Source organism: Brienomyrus brachyistius, unplaced genomic scaffold, assembly GCF_023856365.1.
Source record: "Brienomyrus brachyistius isolate T26 unplaced genomic scaffold, BBRACH_0.4 scaffold39, whole genome shotgun sequence".
NCBI lineage: Eukaryota > Metazoa > Chordata > Actinopteri > Osteoglossiformes > Mormyridae > Brienomyrus > Brienomyrus brachyistius.
Genome location: NW_026042314.1, coordinates 1,734,197 through 1,755,302, shown reverse-complemented (window position 1 = coordinate 1,755,302; position 21,106 = coordinate 1,734,197). Strand labels below are relative to the sequence as shown.

General features: G+C 41.8%; 1 protein-coding gene and 1 long non-coding RNA gene across 3 annotated transcripts in view; both read right to left on the bottom strand.

Moving 5' to 3' along the window:
- Positions 1 to 21,106, bottom strand: part of LOC125722473 (NACHT, LRR and PYD domains-containing protein 12-like) — a 214,991-nt gene that overhangs the window by 76,727 nt on the left and 117,158 nt on the right. The gene's annotated exons all lie outside the window — the stretch shown is intronic.
- On the bottom strand, positions 1,739 to 4,197 carry LOC125722533 (uncharacterized). Its single transcript, XR_007386443.1, has 3 exons — positions 4,054 to 4,197; positions 2,046 to 3,077; positions 1,739 to 1,947 (listed from the first exon to the last, which is right to left on the bottom strand). It is a non-coding gene; the product is annotated as an uncharacterized LOC125722533 (long non-coding RNA).

The following is a 21,106-nucleotide window of genomic DNA, read 5'->3' as shown; positions in this document are numbered from 1 at the left end:
AAAATTAAAAGAACATGGAACGTTTAAGGAGAGATATTATAAGTGACAAACTGCCAGTCCCATCAGACGGCCATCGGCCATCGACCTGCGGCCCAGGATGCTCCGGTCACAGGAGCACTTATGTTCCACCATGCTGTTCGTTATGGACACACTGTGGGCAGCACAGGGATTCAGATCGGCCAGGCCGTTCCTCCCAATCACACCCTTCCAGGTTTCACTGTCGCTACGCACATCAGCGTTAATGTCGCCCAGCAGGACACTGCAGTCCCCATGGGGGGCACCTCCCAGCCCCCCCTCCCAGGTCTACAAGCAGTCCAGGTACTCTGAGCTGGTGTTCGGTGCATACGCATAAAGTCAGACCCCCTCCCCCAACTCGAAGGAGAAGGGAGGTAACCCTCTCACTCACTGGGGTGAACTCCAACGTTCTGGCACTGAATTGGGGGGGCTATTAGCTTATTTCGCAGAGGTCACCATTTTCAAAATGAAAACGAGGCTGAGGTGGGATGAATTCCACAAAATTCGTTGATGCTACTGTGGCATATTCTTGTGAACCAGGATGTACATCTTATTAAAAACAAGAATGTGATCAAGGTTTGTCTTTCTCTTGATTTCCTTGTAACCGGGACACTTAGAAGCTAAGTTCAAATTTAGAAAACACACTTTTGCAGAATCATGGATTTACAGTAGTGAGGATGTTTCATATAACCAAGCTGCCTCCTGCTATAATTCCTCACAGTGGGGCTGAAGATTTTTATTTTCTATGTGAAAACCCAAGATCCATTGGAGGTGAAGTACCTGACTCTGCTTGGACCTAAAATATATTCATACCCCATTGATTAACTCTGTAATGTACCATATATGTTTAGTAATATGTATCCAGCATTTTCAGCCTCTCTCGGGATAATAGTGCTTGTTGTCTCAGAAAATTGTAAACTCAGAAAATAAATCAAGCTTGTTAATAACTAACGTTAGTTATTCACGCTGCAAAGAATATTTTGATGTTTGCTGATTAGCTAGTACATTGACACTTAGGCTACGCCTGTCAAAATCCTTAACTTACCTTTAATATCAGTAATGTTCCCCTCTATTCAGTCGCTGTATCCTTTTAACAGAACTGCTCTTGATATTCAACATCCCTCCTCAGCCCATTTTTCAGCATCGTTTATGGTAAAATGTGGCACCAGCTCAAACTTTACGGTCCAAGCCGTTTTTATGTGACTGTACTTCCAGGCTTCCACTTGGGGTGACTCCCTCCTCTGCCTCGCTTTCCATTCAAAATGGCGGCCGTGTGAAATCAGCACATAAGTAGACCCACACCTGCCCAGTGCCTCTCACCAGGGGCAAGTCAAGAGTGGAATAGAGGGGAGTCCAGCCCCTCTCACCGGGGGCAAGTCAAGAGTGGAATAGAGGGGAGTCCAGCCCCTCTCACCAGGGGCAAGTCAAGAGTGGAATAGAGGGGAGTCCAGCCCCTCTCAAGCCCAACCTGTGCATATATTTAGTCGGTATCTCTCTACCTCCCCAATCAGCTCAGGTTCCTTTCCCACCAGAGAGGTTACTTTCCATGTTCTTAGAACCAGAACTGGTAGCCGATGATGGGTCCGCCTAGGCACCTGATCCACATTGCACCCAACCCCCACGGCTCGCCCTGCAGATGGTGGATACACAGGAGGGGGAACCCATGTAAATTAGGCGCTCACCTGCTCCAGGGAAGGGTCCCGGTCTCCCCAATCTGGGCAGGGTCACATGATCCTTAGTGTTAGTGACTCACACTTTGTCTGGCTGCTCACCCAGGAACAATTTGCCTTGGGAGACCCAAACAGGGGCAGCTCCCCGACAACATAGCTGCTAAACTCACAGAGGAACACGACCCCTTCCAGCACAACAGTGTCAATACATGGAAGGGCCCAAACGTCACCCCCGATCTACCAACATACTGTCCTGGCTGACCTCCCTCAAGCATTACCCACTGATCTAATACCATACTGACAAGGATAACCTCCCTCAAGCGTTACCTACTGATCTAATACCATACTGACAAGGATAACCTCCCTCAAGCGTTACCTACTGATCTAATACCATACTGACAAGGACAACCTCACTCAAATGTTACCCACTGATCCAATACCATACTGTCATGGACAACCTCACTCAAATGTTACCCACTGATCCAATACCACACTATCAAGGATAACCTCCCTCAAGTATTACCCACTGATCTACTACCATACTGACATGGATAACCTCACTCAAATGTTACCCACTGATCCAATACCATACTGTCATGGATAACCTCACTCAAATGTTACCCACTGATCCAATACCACACTATCAAGGATAACCTCCCTCAAGTATTACCCACTGATCTACTACCATACTGACATGGATAACCTCACTCAAATGTTACCCACTGATCCAATACCATACTGTCATGAATAACCTCACTCAAATGTTACCCACTGACCCAATACCATACTGTCATGGATAACCTCCCTCAAGCATTACCCGCTGATCTTACACCAAACTGTCATGGTTAGCACTGTGTTGGTTAGCAGCTAATAGACAAAGAAAAGTGATGGATCTGTTGCAATTTTAAATTTAACAAGTTTAAATTTAACAAGCTGAGTTTAACAAAATACAATGTTCCAGTCAAAAGTGAGATGAGTGTTAATGTGCTTCTTAAAAGCTGTACAATAAATTCATTGTTTAAAAGAATCTCTTCTGTGATGAATGTAATGGCTCACTGTGATATAATATACAGTGCACCAATGCAAAAAGTGGTTTTTAATTATTAAATTATTCTAATGTTGCACAGTCAAAAGAGCAGTTCAGGATACATTTCACTGCATGTTGTACCTGTATAACTATGCATGTGACAAATAAATAATCTTGAATCTTAAAAGTCTTTCATTTTCCTAAAGGTGAACCGGTGTGAACTCACAGAGGAATGCTGTGAGGCGCTGGCTTCAGCTCTCAGATCAAACCACTCACATCTGAGAGAGCTGGACCTGAGTGACAATGACCTACAGGATTCAGGAGTGAAGCTGCTCTCTGCTGGACTGAGTATTCCACACTGTAAACTGGAGAAACTGAGGTCAGTATTACTGGGTATTCCACACTGTAAACAGGGGATACTGAGGTCAGTATTACTGGGTATTCCACACTGTAAACAGGGGATACTGAGGTCAGTATTACTGAGTATTCCAGACTGTAAACAGGGGATACTGAGGTCAGTATTACTGGGTTTTCCTTCCACACAGTAAACTGTATTTATTGAAAGGAAACACATTGTCAATAGGAAAGTAGTTACATTTACTTATAAGTAATACTTGTATTGGTGATGTGATCTTATTTATCAGTGTTTTTGTCTGTCTCTCTGCAGGCTGTAGAGTCACAGAAGAAGGCTGTTCTTCCCTGGTTTCAGCTCTAAGGTCAAACCCCTCACACCTGAGAGAGCTGGATCTGAGCTACAATCACCCAGGACACTCAGGAGTGAAGCTGCTCTTATGGAATATTATTTAGCACTATATAACGTAGAATATAAGTTTTATGATATTATTAAGTATGCCAAATATCCATGATGTAATCATTACAATATAAACATTATAATGTAATCAACACAATGTAATCAACTGAGTATGTATTTGCAGCTTTTGTTAGTCTGAGTTTCTGTTTATGTTATCCTTGAGATCGTTAACCAACGACATACTTATGTACTATCCAACTCACAAGATTAGCGGGAAAAAAAAAATAACAAGCGTTCCACTTTTGTACTTCAGGCAGTGCCCGTTTAACTGTGCAAGAGCCCGTGTTAATACACAAACAACTCACAGAATGCACATGTACACTGCGGCCATTTTCCGCGCAGAAGAACCGAGTTGAATGCCTTGACGAATTATTCCGAAAATAAAGAAACACCGCTGCCACCAGCCTGTAACCCTGGTTTCTTGATAAATGGGTAGCGCGTGCCAGTCTCCCTCTCGGGCTGTGGGTAATAAGCGGGCTACAGTTCCTTTTACAATCGTTTTTAATAATCACCACTCTGCAACACAGAACCTTACAACTTTCTCCAGCCGCGCTCCAAACTCCCTTCCCGCGCTTCGCATTAAACTGTCCCCCTGTGTACCAGGGCAGATAGGAACTAATAATACAGTTAACCAAGGAAACATACTGAACCTTAATGTAAACACATGTAAATATAACTGAAATAATAGAGTACTGTAACAGATAATAAATAAAATAAAATTAAATCTGATCATTCAACATAACTGTCAAGACAATAACATTGTAATGTAAAATAAATATATATTAACCTTAATAAAATTACTGCAAAGCATAATAATAATATACAACATAAATCAGTGGCATATACTTTAACTAAAATAATCCAAAAATATATAATGTACACAGCAAATATGGTTACACGTATGATCAGGATCACATAACTGCATGGTGCGCAAGTACGCATTCCCCATACACGCGCGGCAATTCCTTGTTGTAGCAGCGCAAATTTTTTTTATTTAAGTATTTATTTTTATGTGCATTCACGCTATGGCTAGAAATTACCGTGCATCTTAACATTTATGTGGCTAATTTGTACTTCTTTCGCGGCACGAAGGCTAAAACATATAATGATTTCTTGTCATAACACTGCCAATGTACATAAAATAAACAAGCATTTGCGCTGCTACAAAATATTACCGTGCGTATCGCTTTAGACAGCGAATGAGTACTTTCATACCAGTTATGTGCCCCCTGCATATGATAATTTTTGCATATAAAATAAGGGGGCCGACTTACGCAGGGTTGCCAACTTTGGTCAGCTGGTTGGCCTGAGATTTTCACTTCGAGACAAGTTTACACACGTATTCACATTTATATAACCGTTTTATTACCTTGTAAATAGATTTTAGGGTTTGCAAACTGCCCAAACGCTTTTGATGTAACCAGTTTTAGGTTTTAAATGGATTAATAGAGATTCTCCATAAGATTTCTTGCCGTGAGTGTTTAGTCTGAAAGCCCGAGTCTCGCGCCACATGCGTCAGAGTTGGCAACCTGCTTACGGCCGAATCGAACCCACGACCGGTCAGTCGGAGCCGAACGCGGCCGAAAGTCGCCAACGAGCTGCATAGGATCGCATTGTCTGTTATGGTACGAATGTGCGTCCGTGACAACAGCTTGAATACTTTTGAATCACAGTACTTACCTCATCAAACATCTTTCGCGACTGGTCGTATTTTGAGCTCTCTTAACATTTAAAAAATGGAAAACAAAGAAATTAAAGTAGTTAAGATTAAAATTGAAATTAAAATAAAAGTGAAAATAACATATAAGGAAGAGGGATCTTTTTCCCAAAAAAATGAGGTGCTGAAGAAGAACATCGGCGAGAGGGTGGACATGGTGAAGATCATTAAGAAGGATGACACGGACAAGCCCGGATCGACATGGAGGGTGTCTTACATACCGAAGGTAAAGCACTGGCTTAAGAGACCTTATTAGAGCACTTTCATTAGAGCATAAAATGTCTTAAATCAATCATCTTTCCTTGTTTTAACAACCGGCTGTCCCAGACTGGAACCGAAGAAAGTTTCCGTGGCCAGAGGAGTCGTCCATGGAGCGGGAGGGACAGGCCACCCCCCCTGGAGGAAGCAGGAGCGACCAGGAAGAGGCCCCAGCTAAAGTTCCTCCATCGGACAGACAGCAACGGCTCCTGCGCGCTGCGAGCAGAGAGAGGCCAGGGGCAGCATCAGCATTCGGCGGAACAGCAACTCCTGCAGCGGATTCATGGACTTATGGGTTATGGTGGGAGACGGAGGACTGACAGAGACATTGTTCCTGACAGACTTGTGGGTTATGGCCGGGGACGGAGGGATATTAGAGATACGGTTTAAGTGTTAATGTAGATATAAGATAGAATAAGATAAGTTAAGTTAACATATGATAAGATAAGTTAAAATATAATAATTAAGATAGCTTATCTTATCATATGTTAACTTAGCCTAAGTTAAGTTATAATGATAGGTTAAGTTAAAATATAAGATAGGCTAAGCTAAGATAAGAGCTTTATAATAAAACTTAACATTCAAACTGTGTCTTTGTCATCTCTTCAGTGTTGTGTCTGTCTTGCTTTGATAATTTTGCATCGTTAATTTATATCTGACACTCTCCTAAATATCAATATGCAGAGAAGGAGGAATGGGAGGAAGGTACGGTTAAGTTAAAAAAAATAATAAAGTATCAAAATCACAGTGTTACCTTATTTTGACGCAGAAAGAGACATTTCAGTGTTACTGCCACCTTTGAGTTAATGGCTGCAAATGTTGGTGTTAGAAGTGCCGGTAAATAACGCGGCGTAAGTTTAACTCCGGTGTATTTCTGAAAAACGCGCCGCCTTCTGCCTGCTGTCATTCGGCGAACATATAGGAGATCTGGTATCTGGTAAGTAACTGGTAAAGTTGTCATTTAACGTAATGCTAACGTGCATTACCAGTTAGTAAAGTGTTTTACTGTATCACGCACCTTACACTACGAAATCAAGCCCCTTAATTTTTACTCCTTAAAATTACCTTAACTTTGACCTTAATTATTGCTATATGTGAAATTAAGGGAAAAGGTGCAACGATTAAGGCCAATTAAGGGGTAAAACTACTCAATTTCCCAATTTAATTTTTCAAAATTACCTCTTAAATTTACACTCAAAAAATCCTTAATTCACCCCTTAATTTTTTTATGAATTAAGGGGCAGTTTAAGATTGTTTGACGGTCTGTAATTACATAACATTGCCCTTTAATTTTGATTAATTAAGGTGAATTAAGTAAGGTTCCTTTACTATTTAAAATTACTTATATTTGCCCTCAATTCTAATAAATGGTGTTTAATATTATTATAAGGGTCCGTAAACCCTTAAAATTCTTTATTTCACTCATTAATTTTTATTAATTAAAGGATTATTTAGGGGGTGGCATGGTGGTGCAGTGGTTAGCACTGTTGCCTCACGCTTCTGGGACCCGGGTTCGAGTCTCTGCCTGGGTTACGTGTGTGGAGTTTACATGTTCTCCCCATGTCGTCGTACTCTGGTTTCCCCTCACAGTCCAAAAGCATGCTGAGGCTAATTGGAGTTAGTAAATTGACCGTAGGTGCTAAAACACTAAACCCTATTGTCTGAACCCACTTATTGATTCAGTCACTCTTTTGGCAAAATCATAAGCACTCGTCACATGTTTAGACACATCTTGTCAACACATTGTCATTGTGATGCACCTGTATTGCATAATGGTGAACACAGGTGGCAAAAGTCAAACACAATTAAAGCTCAGGTGTCACCGGTTGAACACAACAACTCAAAATATATCACACTTGTGGCTAATGATGTGAGGGTACATATAAGCCAGAGCACTGGTTTGTGAGGCACTACAATGGATAGAAATCTAAGGAGAGGAGTTTGTGTGAGAGGAGGTCGAGCAGGTCAAGGTGGTCAGCGAGGACAAAGAACAGTAATATCTGATGAAATCAGAGCTACTGTGATTGACCATGTTCTTGTCCATGGTATGACAATGAAGGAGGCCGGACTAAGGGTACAACCAAACATCAATAGATTCACTGTGTCCACCATAATCCGAAGATTTAGAGAAGAGAACAGGTAGGTACTTTTTTTGACATTATAGTATGTAAATGTTGACAACAATTACATATCTACAATGACTGTACTATATACTGTCCCACAGTAAACATGTTTCGGTACATCACTGTGCCAGTGTACTATAGTATTGTAATGGAGAGTTAGTCTGACTGTTTGTAGGCCTATTCCATGTATGTATTTTTGTAAGTGCATGTTCTCTTTTTGTAGAATTGAATGACTGCCACATAGGGGTGGTTTGACATCTATGTTCTCCCCACACCAAGAGACCCTAATTGTCGACATGGTCCGTGAGAACAACACCATTAAACTGCGTGAAATTCAGCAGAGGATCATTCAGGACCATGTGCATTTTGAGGGTATCAACAGTGTCAGCCTCTCTATTGTTGACCGTGTCCTCAAGCGCAACAGAGTGCCCTTTGAATGCAACTCTGATAGAGTCAAAGAGCAAAGATCCCAGTATGTACAGGTTGGTATATATCCAGACACATAAATGTTGGTTACTGTATGTAGTGTTTACTGTAGTTGGCCTACATCACTCACAAAAATATATATCTATTTCTACAGAGTTTTTGAACTGGATGCAATGGAAAAACTCCATGAATACATCTACATGGATGAAGCTGGATTTAATCTCACCAAAAAGAGAAGGGGAGGCCGTAATGTGATTGGCGAATGGGCCATTGTTGGTGTCTCTGGACAGCGTGGTGGCAATGTCACATTGTGTGCTGCCATCAGTAATCATGGTGTTGCCCACCATCAGGCGACCCTAGGGCCCTACAACACTCACCAGCTCCTCATTTTCCTCAATCACATGCGAGATGCTCTGTTAGGGCAGCAGGATGAGCAGCCCATCTATGTTGTTTGGGACAATGTGAGTTTTCACAGAGGCCTCCAGGTTAGAGAGTGGTTCAATATGAACCAAGGTTTTATCAATCTTTGCCTTCCACCGTACTCCCCTTTCCTGAACCCCATTGAAGAATTCTTCTCCTCATGGCGGTGGAAGGTATATGAACGCCAACCTTACACCAGGGTAAATCTCCAAGCCATGGAACTGGCCTGTGGTGACATGGGTGTGGAGGCATGTCAAGCCTGGATATGGCATGCCAGGGGTTTTTCCCCCGTTGCCTGGCCAGAGAAAATGTGGCCTGTGATGTAGATGAAGTCCTGTGGCCTGACCCAGTACGGAGAAATGATGCTGTGGCGGAGTAATGCACTTCTTTTCTTTGTACTTCAATTGTATATTTTTGTGCTTTATTGTTATGTACAAGTGCTACATGTAAATGCACAGGATTTCTGTTTTTTTGCAATTTCTTTTTTCTATGTACAAGTGTTACAAATGCCCAAGTATTTTGTTTTGCAACATGCATTTAACCTAAATAAACATTTATTTCTACCGCTTCATGTCCTGAGCATTGTGTTTTCCTTTTTTCTATGTAGTGTTTAGTGACTACTCAGTGGAGTATTGAATTTAGATTGACTTGAGGCATGATTTGACAGCATAGTTCAGTTCTGAGCGCAGATTGAACTGTTTTGGGGTGAAAGTTTGTTTTTGCAAGAAGAGTCAGAGGTTTTGTGAATGTAGCTTGAAAATTGGGTTTTGTGTTCACAGTTTAGAGAAAAGGAGAGCAGCTTCCCAGGAATGTGTCTTAGCAATCGAGAACAACTGTAATACGATGGTTTGTGTTAACTGATTGGTACAAAAATACCATTTTTACAAAGGTTTGAAGAGTTAAGCAAGATTTATTAGCTTTTGCAAGAGACCTACAATGTTTTGCTGATTTGATGGTTTTTTTATTTGAGTGCAGAGTTTTGCAAAATAGCCAGTAGTAACAAAAATGTGTTTAAGTCATCATAAAAAACTGTGTGTGCTTTGGTGCACATCCATCCATCCATCCATTTTCCAAACTGCTTATCCTACTGGGTCGTGGGGGGGGGGTCCGGAGCCTATCCCGGAAGCAATGGGCACGAGGCAGGGAACAACCCAGGATGGAGAGCCAGCCCATCGCAGGGCACACTCACACACCATTCACTCACACATGCACACCTATGGGCAATTTAGCAAGTACCCGAAGGAAACCCCACGATGACATGGGGAGAACATGCAAACTCCATGAAGAGGTGAGAGCTCCCCTAATGGCTATAGGAGTGTTATTGTAAAAGCAGGGCTTACTGACACAGATAATAAAGCTTGTTAGAATGTGTAACATAATTATTTAGCTGGACCCAGTAGAGGTGAGAGCTCCCCTAGTGGCCACAGGAGTGTTAGTGTAAAAGCAGGGCTTACTGACACAGATAATAAAGTAGTATAGTGACTATGGTAGGCGTGTGATTCCCTATGGAATTTTTTGTTCTGTTCTGTGTGGCAAATACATATAATGCTGACATTTTTCCTGGAAGATTTGGGATTTTTCATCCCGTGCCTTAAGGTATTTCTCTCCAGCTCTAGGGAGTCTCCCCCGAAAACACCAGTCACTCACTAGCCTTACACTTATGCTTGCTGACTTATTCAACACCATGAATGGATTAACAGAAAAACAGAAACCTATTAAAAGGCTGCACCATATCATGATATGCAAATAAACATCCAGCATCATTGTTTCACAGGGAAGTACATTATTTATTGATAATTATAACCCTAACCCTTACTTCTCAGCTTGACAAACATAAGGTGCGGCGCGTGAGCATGTGAACTGGTTGAAATGCAAGTGTCTCACAGTCAATGCATAAGACTTGAGAGCCCTGACTTTACTTATATAGCCCACAACATGTTTATGATTCATAAATAAATCCGGCCAGCAAATCGGTCTTTCATTTTCCACAGAATAAAAAAAACGATAATGTTATCCCGCTGATAATTGCAGGCGCGTTTCACCCCCGGCACTGGCTGGAGACACAGGCAAAAGGCACACAATCTTATTGAGGTACAAAAATTATTCCATCTACTCTGCACTTCTGCATAACTTCCATCATAGTGCCAGTTTTTGTGGTCAGCAAGTTTATTACTGTAAGCGCCTCCATAGTAGTGCCTCTGAGGAACTGAACCGGACTTCCGATGGTGTCTCTCACATGCACATCATACATATATACATATACACTCACTCCACCACAGCGTGGGTGAAGGCGCAGGAAAAGTTTGAGGAAACAGTTTTATTCCGGTACATACAAGACACACAGTGCGGTTAAACTGTGTTAGATGTAAATTAATACCTTTTTGATTATGGTGGGTCGTTAATTGTTAAGTTAATCTTAAAATGTTTGACTTTTGTCACTAGTTTGTTAGCCGGCAACTGATCTGTCTGTGTTAGCTATAGCGCTTACTAAAATAAGCGTGGGTCGGTTAATAAAAGGTAACAGAGTTATCCATCCATTTTCCAAACCGCTTATCCTACTGGGTCGCGGGGGGTCCGGAGCCTATCCCGGAAGCAATGGGCACGAGGCAGAGAACAACCCAGGATGGGGGGCCAGCCCATCGCAGGGCACACTCACATACCATTCACACACACATGCACACCTACGGGCAATTTAGCAAGTCCAATTAGCCTCAGCATGTTTTTGGACTGTGGGGGGAAACCGGAGTACCCGGAGGAAACCCCACGACGACATGGGGAGAACATGCAAACTCCACACACATGTAACCCAGGCGGAGACTCGAACCCAGAAGTGTGAGGCAACAGTGCTAACCACTGCACCACCATGCCGCCCCACTGAGAGTTATAATACCATGAAATATGTTTTGTATTTCAATTATTTGTGTTCTTCGGGTGAATTTAATAGATTATTCGAGAAAATGTGCAGAAACATTTGACATTCAATAGCACACTCTGTCTCCGTTTTAGGTTCGACCACATATCCAAGGGTAAGTGTTTTTTTTTTATTGTATAATTCTATCTATCTGGAAAAATTAGAAATACCACCGTGTAAAACTGTTGTCTGATAATTATACAATACTAATTAGGGGAAAAACGTTTAAACGTTAATGAATAAGTCAGAATCTCAGTGCACGGTGGAGTTAATTGCAGTAAGTTTATTTGCTTATATACCTTACTGTTGTGGTAAGCTATATGCATTGATTATTATGATAGAAATCTGTGGTGGTGTGAAATTCATTTGAGCACTTAACTTTGTTCACCCGCGCAGAAATTTGCGCACTTGTATTTCAATCTTGTACAACCCTGCACTGAAGTTTGTGCTTAGAAAAAAATTGCACATTTCTGTTTTCAAAGTCACAGATGTAATTCCACATTTGTGTGTGTTTTCAGAAGCCATGTTACGGCTACCAATTGGGTTCATATTTGCATAAACTGAATATAGGTGCGTTGGGAATGCTGGGATTTCTGCTACCTTTGTCATCCCCTAAAGTTTTGTTAGCCCATAGCTCCCAGACGCCAAACAGCAAGTACCTGGGATCCATGCGCCTCAAACCATAACAGCCAGTAAAAAATCATTTGGTTTTTGTTTTGGGATTTATTGGTTAGATTCGCCTGTGAATCAAACCGATGCTCCACTCACATACACCTTCAGAAATCATACAAGGCCGAATGTAGTGTATTGAAGGCTGTATTTATACTGAACATTATAAATTAGCGTTTCGAGGCAGAATCGTGAGAGAATTGTGATCTCAGTTCTGAGTGAAAAAGCCATTCACGTTTTTCTGTAACTGTACCGTAGTTGTATATTTCATGCTTTCTATTCTTCATATTTCTTTGCTCATTTAGTTGAATGTGAAATTAACAAAGTTTTTTACAGAGTAAAATGACTTCAGTCATTGAGATATATACATATCACACACACACACACACACACACACTTTAAAGGCACGTGCAGCTAAATTATACTGGCTAGTGGCAACATATTCCTACATATGCACTGTAAAGCTGTTCTTCTTAAATCTTTTTAGAGACAATGGGAACCTCCATTAACAAGCTCTGGAGTCAGGCAGAGGGCTCGCATTTCTTTAGAAAAACGACTGCATGACATTGCAGAAGACTGTCTGATAGAATCAGAGCAAACAAGAGCTGACAGAGTTGACTCTCAGTTCACCACCAATGACACTGATAGCTGCAGTGACTCAAGTCTCTCTCCGATAGATGACCATTTAGATGCACTTTGCACAGATGATACTGGAGGAGAGGCAGAGAGACTAGATGCTTCAGAGTCTGATTCTGAGTCAGAGTCTCAGTTTGTTGACAAGCCAGTCAGCCTTGTTGCAAGCTTAGCCAATTGGTCTGTACAGTTTGGAGTTTCTTTAGAGGCACTCACAGCCCTCCTTAGTTTGTTGAGAGTGTACCACCCAGAACTGCCCAAGGATGCTCGAACCATCCTTCAAACAAACACTGACTATAAAATCCAACAACAATGTGGTGGTTTGTATCATTATAGAGGTATCTTGACAGCACTGCATGACACACTAACCCAGCTAATTAAGCATGTTGCAGATGGCTTTACTTTTAGATTACAGATAAATATTGATGGCTTGCCATTGTTCAAGAGCACAAATATACAGTTATGGCCCATTTTAGGACTTTTGTTAAGTGTCCCGATGAAGGAACCCATTGTTATTGGCCTTTTTTGTGGTACAAACAAACCAAATGCCCCGGATGAATTTTTAAGTGATTTTACCCATGAGCTAAAGCAGCTGCAGTAAGGATTTAATTTTAGAGGGAAAAAGGTCTTCATTGGACTGGCTTTGGTTGTATGTGATGCCCCTGCTAGGGCATTTGTAAAAAACACAAAGGCTCACAATGCATATCATGGATGTGACAAGTGTTGCCAGCCAGGTGTTTACGTTAACAACAGAATGACAAACCCCATAAATAGTTTTGTATTGCGCAATGATTCATCATTTTCAGACAGAGTTGACGAGGACCATCACCACAATGGACCACATGGATTTTCTGGTCTAGATGTTGGTATGGTAACTAGATTCCCTCTAGATTACATGCACCTTGAATGTTTAGGTGTCACACGTAGATTGTTAAATGTTTGGCTGAGGGGGCCTTTGAAATTTCGCTTATCCTCAAATGTCGTTGATAGAACTTCTCAAAGTCTGATTCAGATGCGTACATATATACCAGTGGAGTTTGCAAGGAAGCCAAGGTCTCTAAGAGAGAGAGACCTTTGGAAAGCAACTGAACTAAGGCAGTTTCTGTTGTATACTGGCTCTATTGCTCTGGCACCACATTTAGATAGTAATTTATATAACAATTTCATGTTATTTTATACAGGTATTTGCATCCTTGTCAGTCCTCAGCTGTGCTCATTCTACTGTAACTATGCAAACACATTACTTACAACATTTGTAAGTCATTTTGGGGAACTTTATGGCAAGGATGCCTTAGTGTATAACGTCCATGCATTGGTCCACCTATCTGCAGATGCCCAACTGCATGGCTGTTTGGACTCTGTCTCAGCTTTTCCATATGAAAATTATCTCCGTAAATTGAAGAGGTTTGTACAAAAGCCAGAATTTCCCCTTCTGGGGTGGGTAATATCACACAGGGGCTGGGTAATATCACACGGGGGCTGGGTAATATCACACGGGGGCTGGGTAATATCACACGGGGGCTGGGTAATATTGTGCAAAATCAATATTATTACAGTTTTTTCTGATGGTTTAAACCCTAACTGTGATTGTTATAGCACAATTTCTAAAACTATTAATACTTTTAGGAAAACCACTCACTGAGTTTGCAAAACTTAAAGCACAAACACTGCTTTGCACTCAGTTTGCAATTTTGTAACACACACTTTGCAAAACTGTAGGCACAATTCATTGCACAACACTCTTTTTGCAGAACTTTAAACACAACTCACTGCTTACACTCAATTACCAAATTTCCAACACACTCCTAGCAAAATTATACACATGTATGGCTATCATTAACACTATTTTGCCAACTGTCTGGTACACTTCCACATGTGAAAACTGTTTTAGATAATTAGTTCACTTTGCAATCAGCCTAAGCACTATAAATAAGCCACAGGTAAGCTGTCTATGTGGAGTACAATGGAAGGAGCAGTAAGAGTGAGAAGAGTGAGAATCGGAGGAGGCCGAGGAGGCCGAGGGAGAGGACGTGGAGGTGAAGAAGTTGGAGGAAGAGGACGTGGAGGTGAAGAAGCGAGAGGGTTAGAGGAAGTTACAGTTTTTGATGATTGCTTACACACGAAAATTAAAAGTAGTACACTATTAGCAAAACCGCACACTCAACAAGAAAAACAGCAGCCCATATTTGCACAACTATAAGCACATTGTCAACCTCACACTTGTTGCAAAACTCTACACACAGTGATTTGCAAAACACTAAACACACTTAACATACATCACACACAAAAATCTATCATGAAGTCACTTCCTTGCAATACCAAAGCACTGACTGTCAAATTACCGCACCGTCCAACTAATTGGTTCAACACAGTCATCAGGTGTGCAAACACTAGTTTGCTTAATTGTAGACACACCAATCAGGTGTGTAAGCACTATAAAAACCAGCAGGAGAGTTCATCGGTCTTCAAGCAAAATGGAAGGAGGAGGAGGAAGGGGAGGAAGAGCAATCAACAGAGGAAGAGGAAGAGATGGGGGCCATGCTGGAGGTAGAAGAAGAGGAAGACGAAGAGAAGAAGGTGCTCAAAGAGGACCGAATCTGACAAATGAGATCCGCGCAACACTGGTTGACCACGTTGTCAACCACGGCCTGACGCTGAGGGAGGCTGGACTGCGAGTAGAGCCAAATCTAAGCCGATACACAGTGGCAAGTGTGATAAGAACATTTCGGCTGGAAAATAGGTATTGTACAAATATCACCATATCAAGAACATCTGCATGGTTTCAGTAACTGCTTTACAGTACTGTATTCTATGCAGTATCAGCACTTCTGTTACCTTGTCCTGTGAATATACTGTACCATTGTTTACTGTTTTTTTTCTACATAGGATTGAGGGTCAGGAACGACAAGGGGGAAGGCCTCCTATGTTCACAGAACAGCAAGAGAGGGAGATAGTAAACATGGTTTTGGCCAACAATGCTATAACACTCAAACAGCTCCAAGCTAACATTGTCAATAACCATGCCAGTTTCAACGATATCCATCAGGTCTCAATATCAACACTGGCATGCATCCTTAAAAAAAAACATATTCAATTGAAGCAAATTTGTCGAGTGCCTTTCGAGCGCAATTCCGAAAGGGTGAAACAACTGCGGCATGATTATGCAGAGGTATGTATTCACTTTAGCAGTGTGATCTTGCATACCGTCTCATAATCTTTTACTGTACTGTAATATGTATGCTACATGGACACTGAACTACACAATTTTGCCTGACACTGTTCTTTAGGTAGTTCTACGAATGGATGGAGAGGAGATCCAGCATGAGTTCATTTACGTAGATGAGGCTGGGTTCAACCTGACGAGAACACGAAGGAGGGGAAGAAACGTTATTGGCCATAGGGCTATAGTCAATGTCCCAGGTCAACGTGGGGGAAATAAAACACTCTGTGCAGCCATTACACAGAATGGGGTCCTCCACCGCCATGCCCATATGGGCCCTTACAACACAGCACTCATACTTACATTCTTGGACCAGTTGCACAACATAACAGCAGCAAATCAAATCGATCATATGCAATACATTGTTGTCTGGGACAATGTGTCTTTCCACCGCTCTGCTCTGGTTCAGAACTGGTTTCAGCAACATCCACATTTCACCGTCCTATATCTTCCACCATACTCTCCATTCCTCAACCCTATAGAAGAGTTTTTCTCAGCATGGCAGTGGAAGGTATATGATCACCGTCTCCAGGCTGAGGTACCCGTCCTCCAAGCCATGGAGGAGGTCTGTGACCAGATGGAGGTAGCAGCAATACAAGGATGGATTCGTCATTCAAGACGTTTCTTCCCAAGGTGTCTAGCTAATGACAACATTGCCTGCGATGTTGATGAAATTCTTTGGCCAGATCCAGCTAGGCGAAGAGACAATGTCTAGTGTTTTTCTTTGTAACAGTAAACTGACAGTACAGTACGTAAAGTGACATGTTGTTACAGTTCTATGAATCTCCATGTCAACATTTTGGGCATGTTGAGAAATAAATGAGTTTCTTCAGTGTGCAACATTGGTCTTGTGTAGTGTTTGGTGGATTTACTTTACATTTGTACTTTGTTGATGGTAGCCTACTCTAATCATAGGGAAGTAGAAGTGCTAAAAGTGTTTTAGGTTTATCACAGCAGAGTGTAACTCGTGCAAACAGAGTATGGTAAATGTGAAACATGTGTTTCTTATGGTACAAAAGTGTGGTTTTTAAACATAAGTATATAGTTTTTACAAAAGTATTTCATTATGCAAAGGATCTGTAGTGTTTTGATAATTGGGTGTGTGGTTGTGCTAATTCTGTGTACTGTTTTGAAAACACGGGCCCTGTTTTGAAAATCGTGCGTAAGCAATCGTCAAAAACTGTAAAGGAAGAGGACAAGGAGGAGCAAGAAGAGGACGAGGAGGGGAAAGAGGAAGGGTAAGAAGAGTAAGAAATAGAATAACTGATGACATCAGAGCTACAATAGTGGACCATGTCATCAACCATGGGATGACCCTGAGGGAAGCTGGCCAACGGGTTCAGCCTAAATTGAGCCGCTACACTGTGGCAAGCATCATTAGGACATTTCAAAATGAGAATCGGTAAGTACTTTGTAGCACTGCCATACTCTAATGAGAAACACAACAGTACCATACATGCAAAAATACTGAAATTGTTACTTTACAGAATTGCTAGACGTCCAGATGTTGGGGGCAGAGGCAGAATGTTCACTCCAGAGCAAGAGACCCATATAGTGAACATGGTGATTGCCAATAATGCAATAAGACTGCGCAAAATACAGCAGCGCATAATTGATAATGACACCATCTTTCAAAATATACATAGTGCAAGCATTTCTGCACTAAGTCGTGTACTTGCGCGCCACAGAATAAGAATGAAGCAAATTTACAGAGTTCCTTTCGGGAGAAACACAGAACGTGTAAAGCAACTGCGGTATGACTATGTGCAGGTAAGCTATAGTGTCATTGGTTCTGAATTTGGAAGTGCATACTGTAGTGCTGTGCATGGGCCTGATGTGTTGCATCTGTTTTGTCTTGTCCAGAGAGTGATGGAACTAGAAGCAGATGCCTTGGGACATGAGCTACTTTTTGTAGATGAGGCCGGTTTTAACCTCAGTAAAACCAGGAGACGTGGCAGGAACATTATTGGACACCGTGCCATCATCAATGTCCCAGGACAACGTGGTGGTAACATAACCATGTGTGCAGCTATAAGCCAAAATGGTGCTGTTCACCATCATGCAACCACAGGCCCATACAACACTGCACACATTATTGCATTCCTGGACACCTCACATGACATGCTCACTGTTCAGAGACCAGAACATACCCGATATGTCATCATATGGGACAATGTTAGTTTCCATAGGGCTGCTTTGGTCCGCAACTGGTTTACAGACCACCCATCCTTCAAGGCACTCAACCTCCCTCCATACTCCCCATTCTTAAATCCCATCGAGGAGTTCTTCTCTGCCTGGCGCTGGAAAGTGTACGACCGTCATCCTCATCAACAGGTAGCCCTTTTACAGGCAATGGAGGAGGCATGTGGAGATATTGACCAGGCATCATGTCAGGCCTGGATACGGCATTCAAGGAGATATTTTCCCCGGTGCCTTGGACTGGAGGATATCGCATGCGATGTGGACGAAATTTTGTGGCCGGACCCAGAAAGACGACATGATGTCACATGATGATAATTGTCTTTTTTTTCCTTTTTTTTTTAAATGACTATTTTGTGTTCTGACTTTGTCTTGGTTTTGATGAGTGTGAATAAACACCAATACTTGAAGTTTGGATCCTTGTATGTTTACATGACACTATGACAAAAGTATGACATCAGATTGACATCTGTACACAGAGAAAGCAAAAGCCAGATGTGTTTTGTATTCATACCATCAGTGTGCAGTTGGCGCATTGTGTGCTTAGTAGATGATGGCTTGTGTGTACTGTTTGATACGAAAACACCATTTTTACGAAGGTGTGAAGAGTTAATCTAGCTGTGTTCGCTTTTGCAAGAAAACTACAATGTTTTGATAATTGGGTGAAAGGTTTTCTTATTTGTGTGTAGAGTTTCGCAAAAATAGCCAATAGTTACAAAAAATGTGCTTAAGCAATCAGAAAAAACTGTAATGCTTATAACACTACCTTGCTTATTGCATGTATTCAGTTCGCAATTAGTTTTAGCCGAATTCTTATTTAATCCTATAGCATCCATACCATGCTTTGGTAATGCACCACGGTTAATCCATTTTAATACCTTAATTAGCCTTAATTAATAACTGTTACAGACAAAGTTACCCTAAAAATCCACGGCATGTGCACTGTTCCCTAGAGTCCACTGATCAAAGCACACTTTACTGGATGTGCTGATCTTGAATGTGTCATTTGGCATTGGAGCTATTAACCAATTAATGCATTGCCACATTGTGCATTAAATGGATATAAAACTGTTGGGGAAAGCGCCCGGCGTTTCCACCCCAACTCCACCTTTTATTGAGACAACACACTTTATAGTTTTTACTTGCAAGGGTACCCACACTCTCTGCAATGCAAACTACAGCAGAATGTGTTACAAAGGGTGGTTCCCCTTGGCTCCTTTATTTATAGTCAGTGGGAGGCGCAAGAGTCATGCAGAATAGGGAGGTGAGAACAAGAAAAGTTTTTTACCTAAGTGTACAGCTGTTGAGCACATACTCAGGGTACGTGCAGCTAAATACTATTATTAATATAATCTAGAGTATGAGGTTAGAAGAAGAGACAAAATAATGTATATACATATTTACACTCATAGCTAATCATACAGGAATGATAACAAAATGATTAATAACAGTTTCTTCAACCTAACAAAAACAATAATTAATAACTACTGTACACAAAGATAATCTGAAGATAATCTGGCTGTACGTTGTCCCTCAGTGTCCACTGATCAAAGCACACTTTTAAGGACATGCCTGTCTCATAAGGTTTTAGATCTAATAATACATTAGTTTATTGCCCCAATGCACATTAAATGGATACAATATAATAATCAACAAATAGTACAGACAAAAATAACCTTAAAATCCAAGGGTTGTACATGGTTCCCTAGAGTCCACTGATCATGCACACATCACTAGATGCGCCTGTTGTGTCTAGTTTTAAAGTAATAAAGCTATTCATGTATTGTCCCATTGAACATTAAATGGAAACATGCAAACACTGAAAAATTTTTTATTTGCCCTTAAAGAAATTGCCATGAATCTAAAATGTTGAAGCGATACCTAATTACAGCTAAAATGAGCTATTTTCCTAGCTATTAATGAAATTTTGCACAAATTATGAAATGGCTTTCATAATTCGTTTGTGCATTATTGTCTATGTATGGAACATCATAATTCTGTAATTAAAAACGTCCTACGTTATTTCCATTAAAAGCCAGAAAACTGAATATCGAGTATGATTCTAACTTAACTATGGTCATAAACGCAACTCTTAAGACTAGTTTGGCTCTACAGCGCCACTCCAGGCCAGCCATCTAAGTACACAGTTGTCTGGCATGTTGTGGGTGGTCTAGAGCTATGGGGCACACCGTGGCGTGTCTGCATTCATGGGAGGTACAAACATTCAGTGGTTATCTTAAAGGGAGGTACAGTACAGTATGAACACTCAGGATTGCGGGTCATCTAGCACTATGGGGCACAACGCGGCGTGTCTGTGTTCATGTGAGGTACAGTATGAACACTCAGGATTGCGGGTCGTCTAGCGCTATGGGGCACAACGCGGCGTGTCTGTGTTCATGTGAGGTACAGTATGAACACTCAGGATTGCGGGTCGTCTAGCGCTATGGGGCACAACGCGGCGTGTCTGTGTTCATGTGAGGTACAGTATGAACACTCAGGATTGCAGGTCGTCTAGCTCTAAGGGGCCCAACGCGGCGTGTCTGTGTTCATGTGAGGTTCGGTATGAACACTCAGGATTGCGGGTCGTCTAGCGCTATGGGGCACAACGCGGCGTGTCTGTGTTCAGGTGAGGTACAGTATGAACAGTCAGGATTACGGGTCGTCTAGCTCTATGGGGCACAACGCGGCGTGTCTGTGTTCAGGTGAGGTACAGTATGAACAGTCAGGATTGCGGGTCGTCTAGCTCTATGGGGCACAACGCGGCGTGTCTGTGTTCATGTGAGGTACAGTATGAACACTCAGGATTGCGGGTCGTCTAGCACTATGGGGCACAACGCGGCGTGTCTGTGTTCATGTGAGGTACAGTATGAACACTCAGGATTGCGGGTCGTCTAGCACTATGGGGCACAACGCGGCGTGTCTGTGTTCATGTGAGGTACAGTACGAACAGTCAGGATTGCGGGTCGTCTACCACTATGGGGCACAACGCGGCGTGTCTGTGTTCAGG